The following is a 13,660-nucleotide window of genomic DNA, read 5'->3' on the forward strand; positions in this document are numbered from 1 at the left end:
TCCATCTAGCCCCACCTTCCTCATATGTTCTGGTTATCACCCGGACCTCCATCAGTTCACTTAAACAAGCTTGAAAGCCAAAATCATCAAAGGTACCTACGTTTCTTTAAACACTTCTTTGGAGCACTGCAGGGATGACTATGAATCATGCTCCCTCTTTTGAAAGACTAACTTTATCACTGGCTTACAGGTGTGGCCTATGTTTATTGTTCTCACTGGAGTACTGATCTCATAGGTAGGAGTACTGGCTATGTCCACATCAGCTTTCTGAGTCATCCACACCAGCAAATCCTTATTTCTCACTTGTAGTGCTTCTCACCTGAACTGCTGTAATCCAGCATCCCTTCTTCATCTTCCTCGAAGGTATTTTTTGTTTCATTGGGGTTTTTTTTTGTTCCTAGTAATATAAACATTTTTTTAAATTTTTGTTGAAGTAATAAACATCTGCTGTAGACATCTTGGGAAAATATTGTTACAGATGTTTGCTGTTAGTGTATGTATGTATGTATGTATGTATGTATGTATGTATGCATTCCAGCCATTTTCCCTCAATGAGCATACCTCTTTATATGGAAAGGCTTATATTCCATACATTCTTATATGTCTTATTTTTTTTAAAGACTTATTTATTATTATAAATAAGTACACTGTAGCTGTCTTCAGACACACCAGAAGAGGGCGTCAGATCTCATATATGGGTGGGTGTGAGCCACCATGTGGTTGCTGGAATTTGAACTCAGAACCTTTGGAAGAGCAGTCAGTGCTCTTACCCGCTGAGCCATCTCTCCAGCCTTGTATGTCCTATTTTTAAAATTAATCTTGTGAATAATTTTTATGTCAGTAGATCTCTTTGTTTTCATTATTAATGAAAATGTACCATCTTATTAGTACCATTAAGTTTCTGTATTTCCTAATCTTACAAAAATACACTGTAATAAACATCTTTATGCATAGATCATGATCATATTCATGTTTTTCCTCTATGGGATTAGAAAAACCAAAGATGCTACATATTTTTTTTCATTTATTTATTATTTATTTAAAGTACATTGTAGCTGTCTTCAGCTGCACCAGAAGAGGGCATCAGCTCTCATTATGGGTGGTTGTGAGCCACCATGTGGTTGCTGGGATTTGAACTCAGGACCTTTGGAAGAGCAGTCAGTGCTCTTACCCACTGAGCCATCTCACCAGCCCGATGCTACATATTTTTAAAACTCTGAAGCTGTCATGAAACACTCTGACAGAGGATCACTACTACATTCCTACTGAGGGTGATCACTGTAATGTGCAACTTAGACTATTGCTGAAAACTGGGAAGAAAGTTATAGGTTCAAGTACAAAAAAGCAGAGAAGGCTCAGAACTAAGGCATTCACATACTTTCAGGCCAATGTCTCCGATTATATAGCTCAGTTCCCAACATTCACATAAGGCAGCACATGACTGCCTGTTACTCCAGTTCCAGGGGCATCCAATGCCTTCTTCTGGCCTCTTTGGACACCTGCATGTATAAACACATTGCTGGGAAGTTGTATGTCAACTTGACATAAGCTAAATTCACCTGAGAGGAGGGAACCTCAATTAAGAAAAATGCCCTACTGGAAGCATTTTCTTACTTAGTGATGGGGCGGGGGAGGGCTCAATTCATGTTGGGTGATATCAGCCATCCCTGAGCTGGTGGTCCTGGTTGAGCAAGCCATGAAAAACAAGCCAGTGAGTAGCACTACTCCATGGCCTCTGCATCAGCTCCTACCTCCAGGTTCCTGCCTTGCTTATGTTCCAGTTCTGACTTCCTTTGATAATGAATTGTGATGTGGAGGTATAAGCCAAATAAACCCTCTCTTTCGCAAGTTGCTTTGGTTATAGTGTTCCATCACAGAAACAGTAATCCTTAGTGGGACATACAGAGGCAGGCAGGCAAACACACATACATTTTAATGAGACAATACAGCCAAGTTTAGTGGTACAGGCCTATAATCCCACCTACTTGGGAAGCTAAGGCAAGATGATTGAAAATTCAAGACCTGTCTGGAATAAAGAGGACTTTTAGTCCAGTCTCAACCACTTAGTGATATCTATCTCAAAAGAAAAAAATTTAAAGGGGGTGGGATATAGCTCAATAGTGTTTGCCTATATGTATGCATGAGTCCCTGTGATTAAGGCCCCCACCCAGATTAAAATAATCAAATTTTGATTCTTAAAGCAAACAGCATGTAAGACCAAGGACTTTCATTTTCCACACATGACTAAGTATTTAATAGCTTCCTTCATTAATTATTAAGGGTGATTAAGCGTTTATGTTCACAGGGAAAAAAGTACTGCCAAGTGTTTAAAATCTGGATTACTCAGGAAGTTTGGCAACGATGCTAATTTTCTGTTGCACATGTGAGAACATGGGTTGTAGGAGTTTCCAGTATTTCAGAAGAATCTTTATACCTTGTCCACTGGTGTTTCTCTTCCTCCTCCTCCTCCCCCTCTTCCTCCTCCTCCTCCTTTAGTACTTCACAGCATTGTGAGTATCCAGCACAGCTCTCTTCTGTGTTATTTCACATGTCAAATAATTTTGTTTTCCTGTTTTTGATCATTCTGTTCATGCATGAATGCTATGATATTCTTCCTTAGGTCTCAGTCATTCTCTCTCTCTCTCTCTCTCTCTCTCTCTCTCTCTCTCTCTCTCTCTCTCTCTCTGTGTGTGTGTGTGTGTGTGTGTGTGTGTGTGTGTGTAATCCTGGCTGTCCTGGAACTCACTATGTAGACCAGGCCTGGCTCCTCTCTTGTCTTCTGTTATTACCAAGTTCTGAGCCAGCCTAGGGAGAATGGAGGCAGCAGGTATAGTTTAGGGTCCTTTGACTCCAACAAGTTGGAACCAATTGTCTGAATGACTCAAAATATCCCTTCCCTGAAATTAGGTCAGTTTATTTATAAAGAAGCCTGACCCCTAAGATGATCAGATGTTTTGGGGAAGGAAGGACCCAAAAGAAATCTTTTGAGAAGGTGACAGGAAAGGTCAGAGACTTGTCCTTTATTCTACCTTGACTTAAAAAACACAGTTAGGTGACAGAAGAATATATCTGTTTAACATTATCAGGACTAATCTGGCTGAGTTGAGAACTGTAATAATACTGCTTGGTACTGGAATGAGCTATCTGTAGCCACTGGCCTGCAGAGTCACTATAGTGTGGCTCTGAAGATGAAAGACAAGTAGAAGAGAAGCAAGGCCTTCCTATCTCAGTGACTACCTAAGGAAATAGAGGTACCTGCGCAGTTTGTTCCAGCTATCAGGTCAATCCAGCTTTTCCCATCTAGCCCTGGGAAGTCATGCTTCTACAATGAATATGATGACCTTGACAGACAGCCTAGGAGAGCGCATAAAGTCAGACTTCAGAAAACCCAGCTTGCATTTCAAGAGGTTCTTAACAGAAACTGCCTGAGAAAGGACTGCTGTACTGCACATCAGTGCATTTCCACTCTTTAATTTAGAAAAAGCAGAGAAGATTGGCTAATTAATCCTACTTGACTGTTCACATTTCTACTGCCAAGAGGAGCAGACACTAACAGACACTAGAAACACCCACACGCTAACAGACATGTACAGTCAGGTCCTTGTCGGGCTTTCCCAGCTTGCCATTCCACTCACAGAGACCTCTGGTTGAAATATTCCCAAGCACCAGAACAGGCCTCTCCTCACCTCATTAGCAGAGAGTTTGTTGTTGTTTTAATTTTGTATTTTCTTTTTTGTGTATAGATGTTTTGTCTGCATATATGTCTGTGTACCACATGGCCAGATGAGGGTGTCATATCCCCTAAAAATGGAGTTACAGATAGTTGTGAGCCACCATGTGGGTGCCGGGGATCAAATCTGGGTCCTCTGGAAGAGCAGCCAGTGCTCTTAACCACTGAGCCATCTCACTGGCTCCAAACAGCAGAGTTTTATATAGTTTTATATGTAATCAAATTACAAGCAACCATGATTTACAGATATATTTACAGCATTTTTTTTCTTGGATCACAGAATAGATAGAATACTCAAAGACAGAGGGAGAGAGAAAAGAAAGGGAGTCAAGCATAGCTGTGCATGCCTCTAATCCCAGTATTCAGAGGGTGACAGAGAGCGGCAAAGAGGAGGCCGAGTTGGGTGAGGCAATGAATCTGAGGCCACCCTGTTCTACATAGCAAGACCTTGTGAAGGGAGATAGGAAAGAGAAAAAGGAGGAGGAGGAGGAGGAGGAGGAGGAGAAGGAGGAGGAAGAGGAGGAGGAGGAGGAAGAGGAAGAGGAGGAGGAAGAAGAGGAGAAAGAGGAGGAAGAGGAAGAGACTAAATGAAATCAGGCTAAAAGTAAGCAAATGTTTTAAGAGATAATGTGAATGATTTATTCCAGTGCTGAATTGTTTCAGCTAGTGAGCATAATCTATGTTAAACATTGCTCTACACCCAATGTCTAATTTAACGCGTCATTACACGTGTTCTATACGTTAGTCATGGTTCTAAAGAAGGAGTCCTTTCTAGAGAACAAAAGACAAGAAAATTTCCTCCTTCTTGGAGTTTAGCTCTCAGGAGGGATAGTTTATTTAGTTATCCTAATAAGAAATGGAGATTGGAAAGTCAGGAATGTCTAAGGTCCAGTCCAGTGGCAGAATGTGTGCTCAGCATACACAGAGCCCTGATCTGATCCCTGGCAGCAGAAAAGAGAGTGAAGAATGAAAAGTAAGAAGAGAAGAGGAAAACTATATACAGGAACAAAAAGACAGGGACAAATATATAGGAGAGAAAAAAACTTTGAGGGATCTTTGAATTTTGCTTCAGTTGCTGTAATAATACAATGACTTGGGGAGGAAACAGTTTATTTCATCATTTTTTTTTTAAAAAAAAGATTTTCTTTTATTTATACAAGTACACTGTAGCTGTCTTCAGACACACCAGAAGAGCACATCAGATCCCATTACAGATGGTTGTGAGCCACCATGTGGTTGCTGGGAATTGCACTCGGGACCTCTGGAAGAGCAGTCAGTGCTCTTAACCACTGAGCCATCTCTCCAGCCCCAGTTTATTTCATCTTAAGGCTCCTTGTCTATCACTGAGAGAAGCTAAGGCAGAAACTCAAGGAGGGAACCTGGAGTCAGGAAATGAAGAAGAGACCATGGAGGGGTGCTGCTTACTGGCCTGCTCTCCATGATTTGCTCAGCCTGCTTTCTTATACAGTCCAGGCCTAGCTGTGCGGGGGTAGTGCTACCTACAGTGGTTTGAACTCATCCAACATCTATCAGTAATCAAGAAAATGAGCCCAAAGAGGTAGCTATAGGCCAATCTGATGGAGGGAATTCCCCATGAGGGTCCCTCCTCCCAAAAGACTCTAGTTTGTTCCACCATGACAAATATCCAATCAGCACAAGGGAAGAGGATTGAATGGAAATTAGACCCTGTCTTAAGGCAGGTTCTTTAGGCTTGGCTTCCTCACATAGTAAATAGCAAAAACAATGCAAAGCATAAAAGTAGAAGCTACCAGGCCTCTCATGACCCACACTTGGAACTGGTCATGACATGTTGCCACATTCTAGAGAACCAAATCAAATCCAGAGGTCAAAGCAAGCCATAAACCCAGCCCAGGCAATGGCCCTTGTTGAGAGCAAGGATACCAGAATTGTTGAAGCCATTTTTTTAGAACCTTTATATTACTTCAATGAATATCCATAGCCACTTATGAGACATTCACCATTTCACCACCACCACCACCCCATTGTATAAGTAAGGAAAACTCAGTCTGGGTTGACTAAATAGGCCCCTAAACGCAGTCATCATATCTAGGAGTGGCTCTTCACTGCTGCAGAGTTCCCCTTTACTTTCAAAGTAGAGGGCAGTGTTAGATGGATAGGACCCAGTGTTCCCTCTTCTCTAAGAGAGATGAGAAAGCAAAGGACTGAAGAGTTCAGATCCTGGATGCAAATCACTTTGGTTTGTAATTGAATGCTAGTTCTGACTCATTGTCACCATGACTTGGGCTAGTTAGCCTCAGTTTCACCACCTTAATAATGGGATTGATAACAATATGTACAGTTAAAACAATGGTGAGATAAGACCCTGCCTGGACACATGCATCCAGCTCTCTTTTTTCATGGGTTCTACATTCATTGACTCAGCCACAAAGAAAGGATGTTTTTCAATTACACCTGTACTACACATGTATAGACTACTTACATAGAATTTACATTCTATTAGTTATAAGACAATCTAGGGATGTCTTAAAATATACAAGTAGATATTCACAAGTCAGTAAGTACTGTGCTACTGTGTATAAAAACTTCAATATCTTTGAACTTGGGAATCTATTGAGGCACTTGAAATGAATATACCACCACACCTAAGGAAAGGACTGCCTATTGTTGTTAACCCAAGTGTCCTGATTATTTGCCTTGAACCAAGCAGTGTACTGCAGCCTCAAGACCACTGTGTCATGAGCTCCTGTGGCCTACTGACACTACGTCCTTGTGACTTCATCATTGTCCCATCATCTCTATGGATGCTGCCTCAGTCAGCTTTGCCTCTGACCCCAATTCTGCTGCAGGGGCTACTCCCAAGGAACTCTGTCACAGGCTGACCCTGTGTCTGCTCTTTTGTTACACCTCATATACCCTTTGCAGCTAGCTACTATTTGTGCTAGAGACCTGGTGGCCATCCATGTTTACCTGAACCATTCCCTTTACCAGTCTCTGTCAGCTCTGGCTGGACAACTGGGAGAGGAAGTGGAAGTGTCCCGCGTAGGTCATTCGCTGCATTGGTTTCCTGTACTGCTAGCTCAAGTCCCTCCTTCTGCCCCCTCGTGCTTTGAAATAGCAAAAAAAAAAAAAAAAAAAAAAAAAAAAAAAAAAAAAAAAAAAAAAAACGTTACAGCGTGAGAATCCACTAGGTGGCAGGGCTGTTTCACTGCCCGACTCATCACTTTCTTTATTCCCTTCTATACATCAACTGCAGCAAAAATACAGTTTCTTTAAAATGAATCAGTTGCTTTTAAATCAACTTGCTTACTGCTACACAACTGCTGAAGAACTAAGAAAAGTCACATACTTTACTCTGAAAATCCACTGTGATGTCACTAATTCCTTTCGGAGTTCTCACAGGGGTCAGATTACTACAGAAGTTTTACTGCCTTAGGCTTGAAAGGGCGTGGGAAAAGCAAATAAACCAGCACTTGTTGAGCCCACGGCCAGAGCTGATTGTTTTCCCTCTAGTTGTCAACGCCCAGCAGGACAAAGGTCTTTAGGTTAAGGTTCATGGACTATTAGGCTGTTGTTTCATTAATAGGATTGTGGCTGCATCGCTCCTTTCCCAGAGAGGTTCCCAGAAGGTTGCTTTGGAGGAGATGGAATTTCAGCTGCTTCCTGAGACAGAAGCAGGTGCAGGCACATCCTTCCTTCAGTTACGTCCCCACAGGAATCCTGTCAGGTGGGATCTCTAAACAAAATAGACTGGGAGGGACAGAGAAGGGAGGAGAAGTGGAGCGGAGGCCAAGAATGCTAATAAAGCCCTCGCCTTACAGCACAAAGGACAGAGAACTGCTGTAGACTGTTGATGGGAGGAGATATACAGCTAGGTGAGGTAGTGCACATTTGCAATTCCATTACCTGGGAGGCAGAAGCAGGAAGATCATGAGTTATAGGCCAACCAGTGCTACTTAATGAAACTGTAAAAATAAATAAACAAACAGGTATGGTTTTTTTTCCCCCCAGACAGGGTTTCTCTGTGTAGCCCTGGCTGTCCTAGAACTCACTCTGTAGACTAGGTTGGCCTCGAACTCAAAAATCTGCCTGCCTCTGCCTCCCAAGTGCTGGGATTAAAGGCGTGTGCCACCACTGCCCGGCTAACAAACAGGTTTTTAACATGTACATCATTTAAAGTTAAATGTAATATTAAGATACAAGTTCTTGGGGCCTGTAGCTGTAAGGACAGAAGGGAGGCAAACTAGTATAAAGGAAACTTAGGCACCATAGCACAATCCATAGAAAATATGGAAAAGCAAACGAAGTAAGGGATAGTATTCATAAACAATGAAAAGTTATTTTGAGGCATGAAGGTAATAGGAAAACAAAACTAAGCTAAAACCATCCAACCAAACAACAACCCTGAAAACACAAAGAGCTAGTAATTCTGTGTCCACACAAGAGACGGACGGAGGCACTAGGCAATAGAGTATCTGTACTGTGTGATTTCCTACCCGCCATCTTGTTTTACCTTAAGAATGGGCTGGGGGTATGAGATAGCTTGGAAGCTAAAGTCCTTGCTCCTCAAGCTTCACAATCTGAGTTTGATCCCTGGAATCCATGTAAAGGTGAAATGAACCAACTCTACAAAATGATCCTCAGCCCTCCAAACAGCCCATAAGATGCATACACACACACCACCACCCCATCATCATCACAGAATGACAGAATGGGTTAAAGGCTGGAAAGATGGTTTATGGGGCTGAATGTTTGCCAAGCAAGTCTAGTAACATGAGTTCAATCCCTGGAATCTACCCTGGAAGGAGAAACCTGACTTCTCCCTCTCCCTCTCTGATAATAATAAATTATTTAAAGAATAGGCTGGTATGAAGTAACTTTTATTTGCTTGAAGAAATTGTCGTCTCTGAGACTTACTGCCTCTGTCTGCTATCCTAGGCCTAGTCCTGGAAGCTTCTAGCTTCCTGTACAATCTTATCGAGGCCTAGAATGTTTTCAGCCTCTAAGACTTGCTGCTAAATAAACTTACCCTTTCTTGGTCTTTCTGATCTCTGACTGGCAGGTTCAACTCAGTTGCTCTGGCTCAAACTCCTCTCCAAGATGACTGATTCAATCTAACTTCTCTTGGCTTCTCTTGAATTGCTTTGCTTGGCCTCATACTAACTCTTGCAATCTGTTCTACTCTTCTAGCTCCTTCTCGTTCCCTGGCTTATTCAGTCTTTACCTGTGTCTAGCTTGTTCTCTCCAACTCGTCCCTGTAAAAAAACACTCCTGGGAAAACTGCATCCTCCTCCTCCTTTCTCTGTACTGCTCTCTTAAGCTGCCTCTTTTTCCTCTCTCTTCTTGAGAGTTGGGCATATCCTATCCTGTCAAATCTTCCTCTGATTCATCACTGTCTGCCACTCAGTTAACATCACTTTCAACTATGGTTGCTTTCTTCTAAAAAGTAACTTTACTTTCATCCTTTGGGATTAAAGGTGTGAACTAAGGGCATGTCTGTACTCCAGCCAAAGGAATTAAAACTAACGGCTAAGCTAAGAAAGTTTTTCTAGCAAGTAATATAATCTGGGATTCACAGTGTGACCAAACTTCCTGGAGCAGAAAAGTAGCTCAATAGCAGAGCAGAGCATATATATGAGAATCTGGACTCAAGGAAAATAAAAGGCAAAAAGATATTAGTGTAAAACAGATTTCCAAGTTTCTGGGAACAGCTTCCTTGGAGCTTTAAAGTTGATGCTCTGCATCTAATATGAGCTATATAGCATTTAAGCAGGATAGAGAAATGTCTCAGGGAGTAAAGGCCAGCTGCCAACTTTAGTTACCTGAGTTTCTTTGCTGGGACCCACATGGTGGAGGAGAGAACAAATCCCTGCCATTTGTTCCCTGACCTCCACAGGTATGACATAGCAAGCTCGTGTGTGCATGCGCACACACAGATGTAAAACATTTCAGGACACATTTGTTTACTTGGAGATGACTTTAACTTAATAGAATCACTACAGTGAGTTACAAATTAGAGGCTACAGTTTTCATACCTATATGTAACTTACTCAAAATAGGCATTTTCTACTAAGGATTCATTTTTTTTTTGTCAATATTTTCACAGCATGTATTTGGGCTCTTTATGCTACAAACTAAAATTATATTCATCTTTCTAATAAGCTAGTAGAGATAAAATGTGCTGTTGGCTTCATTGGTGGCATTTTGGTACAAGTTTCTTAGCATTTGGACCTATCAGCAGAATGTGGTTGTTCTACAGCAGTGAATTTGTTAGGCCTGGCCGCACACTTCCTTTTTTATCTTCTTTTGAAAACCACATCCAGTCTATCAGTTAATGGCTGCTATTCCTTCAGAGCATATCAGAACTTGGCACCTCTCAGGATATCCAACCCTAACATTCTAGTTGGAGCATCATCACCTCTTACTCAGACCTCAGAAATGGCCTAGTTACTGCTATCATACTGCTTTCCAGAGTGGTAGTTTTTGTTGTTTGCTTTTTGGATTTGAAACAAGGTATCATATAGTTCAGGTTGGCCTCAAACTTGTCCTGTAGCTGAGGATGACCTTGAACCTCTATCTCCCAAGTGCTAAGATTAAATGCCTGTATTATCACCACATACTGGAGATGAACTCCAGTTTGTATATAGAGCAAACACTTTGCCAACTAGGTTACACTCCCAGTCCCAAAGTGGTAAATACTTAGAATTTTATTTTTTTGTACACATGTGTATGTGCATGTGTGTATCTAATGTATGTGGCTGTGTATGGAGACCAGGAGACTGTATCAGGTCCCTTGGAACTGTAAGTGACTGTGAGCCACCCAATGTTGGTACTGGAAACTGATCTCTGCTTCCATAATAGCAGCAAGTAGTCCTTACCACCAAGCCAGCTTTCTAGTCCCAGGATGGTGTGCTTTTAATTGTAAGCCATGGTGGGAATTTGTAGACTATTGCTCATCTTATCTTACATGTGACTCCTTCATTTTCCTCAGCCTTATAGCCTAACGGGCCTCTCAGTTAAATCTAGACTATGTGTGTGCACTGTAAACCCGCTCTAGAGTACTCCTCTTCCAGGTTGCTAAACAACCTGCTCTCTTCTTCCAGACTCTGCTCTGTGACCTTATCAGAGGCCTTTCCTGTCCTGCTGGTGTAACACTGAATTATTCCCTACATCTCCAACATTCGAACCCTGATAGCTTTCTTCATAATACTGATCCTCAAAGAATGTTATTACTGCATATCGTTTATGACTGTCTTTTTTTCATTAGAATATATCGAGACATCTAAGGATCTCTCCCTTGTCCTCTACTGCTGTATAGCCAGAGCCTAAAAAGTGTCCGACATATAATAAATGGTCAATATATTGTTGCTAAATTGACAGGCCCAACATACAACTGGTGGAACCTTATTAGACAGTATAAAGACACACATTAGATGCACACGAGATGGCATTAAATGATATCCAGAGAATGTCTCTGCAGTACTTTAGTCCTTCAGTATGTTAAGGGCTCTGTTAGTGCTGAGCTGTCTCTGTGACCTGGCCATTTATCTCCACAACTGGGAAGGAACTTCAGATTCACAACCTAGTGAAGCCTTTTACCATCCTAAGATGAAAATAAATAAGCAAATGAATACGTTTGGAAAAAATAAACATAAAAGCCCTTTACATAGAATTGTATTTGACCAGAATTTAACAATCTTATTTACATTGATTTTTTTCATTATTTTGTGTGTGTACACATGCCCACACATGCCATAGCTCCATCACCACTGGAGGTCAGAGGACAACCTGTGGAAGTTGGTTCTCTCCTCACACCATATAAGTCCAGCAGAGGCTGGAACTCAGATCATTAGGCTTGGTGGCTATGACTCCTACATGCTGAGCCATTTCATCAGCTACTGCCTCCCAACAATTCTAGGAGGGAAGTATGATTTTACAGATGAAGAAACTGTAAATGGATCTCCCATAAGAGCCAAAACTTCCTCCACCAAGATAAAAGCCACATAAAACTTGCAGTTTTATTAAAGTGTACAATTCAGTGTTTCTTAGTACACTTACAATATGTAACTTATCATCACTACCTAACTACAGAACATTCACATCTTCTGAAACATTACCCATCACCCCAATTCCTTCTAACCCTAAGCCATACTAACCTGTTTTCTGACTCTACATATTGACCTTTTTCTAGACACTGAATATAAGTGGAATTTTAACCTGTGGTTTGCTGTGTGCTTCTCTCTCTCTCTCTCTCTCTCTCTCTCTCTCTCTCTCTCTCTCTCTCTGTGTGTGTGTGTGTGTGCCTGTGCCTCGCGCTCTCTCTCTGTGTGTGTGTGTGTGTGTGTGCATCTGTGTCATTGGAGATTGGACCTATGGCTTCTCACATGCTAGGATAAAAAGAACACTATCATTGAGCTACATCCCTAGCCTATATGTGGTCTTTTGCATCTGGCTCCTTTCAGTTAATATGTTGCCCAGGTTTGTCTGTATTGTAGCATGTACCTGTACTTCAGTACTTTTTATGAGGTAGCTTATGGTAGAGTTCTTACCTAGCACATGTAAAGCACTGGGTTTGCAATCAGGCACCACAAAATAAAAGTTTCAACAGTACTTTTTAATGACTAAATATTAACCTGTTGCGCAAACACCACATGGATATTCAGTTGTTTCTAGTTGGAGGTTATATGCACTCTGTAAACAACTTGTTTGAATGTGTTTCCACTTCTGAGTATATGCTTGCTGGTAGAATGGGTAATAATAAGTGTTACACTTTTTTTCAGAAAAGCTAAACTGAGTTCTAACATGGCTGTACTATTTTGCATCGACAGCAGCAAGATTTCATTTGCTCCAGATCCTTCCTATGAGAGGTGATTTTTGCTTTTCAGACTTGCCATTTGAATAGTTATCAGAAAGTTAGTGTTAGTTTACATTTCCCTAATGATTGGTGATAGTGACCATTGATTCATGTACTTATACTGGTCTTTCATGTACCTTTTCCAAAAGTGCTGAAGAAAGGAGAAATTACAAGGACCTGAGAAGCTATGGGAGCCTCTCTTTCAACAGCTGAGAATCACAGATTCCAAAACACTCAGCAACTACTTGAGGCCTTTCTCCTTTTCCATCTCAGCACCTATAATTTTCTAGCACTCTCATCAGAAACTCCATTTAGTAAAGGGCATGTCCTGACCCCCTTGTACAACCCTAGTGGCTTCCTGTTTTATTAGATTGTAATCCCATCCAAGGTACTTCTGAAACATCCTATAATCTCATTTATGAAAAATAAAGAAGGAAAAAGTTTTCTTTCCCATTTGAGATCTAATGTCAGAGCCACTAAGAGTTGTTATTCTTAATTCCTAGGCTTAAAATCCATGCTAACACTGTTTTAAATAAAGTTTGCTCTTTTTTGAGAGGCCTACACCATGCTTTCAAGTGCTTTTTTTTTTTTTTTTTTTTTTTTTTTTTTTTTTTTTTTTTTTTTTTTTTTTTTTGAGACAGCCTTGACTGTCCTGGAACTCATTCTGTAGACCAGGCTGGCCTCAAACTTGGAGATTCACCTGCTCCTGCCTCCCAAGTACCGGGATTAAAGGTGTATGCTCCACCATCTGTCTCCCCCCACCCCCAAACATTTATTTATGGAAGTACGGCTCTCATAGCACACTTGTGGAAGTCGGGGGCAACCCGTGGGAGTCTGTTCTCTCATTCCACAATGTGGGTCCTGGGGATGGAATCCAGATGCTCAGGTTTAATGGCTTATGCCTTTTACCTGCTGGGCAGTCTATGTCAGACCTCTTTTTTATTTTTTTATACTAAACTACAACACTGCTTTATATTATATTGGCTGGTCCCAGACCTCTTCGATGCATCCAAGGCAAAGACCTGGTTTTTACCTTTCTCGTTGTCCCTGCTGCTGCTAAGGACAGCGTGGCTCCATGCCTCTGTTGCTGCTGCCAC

The sequence above is a fragment of the Mastomys coucha genome, unplaced genomic scaffold (genome assembly GCF_008632895.1).
Source record: "Mastomys coucha isolate ucsf_1 unplaced genomic scaffold, UCSF_Mcou_1 pScaffold20, whole genome shotgun sequence".
Lineage (NCBI taxonomy): Eukaryota > Metazoa > Chordata > Mammalia > Rodentia > Muridae > Mastomys > Mastomys coucha.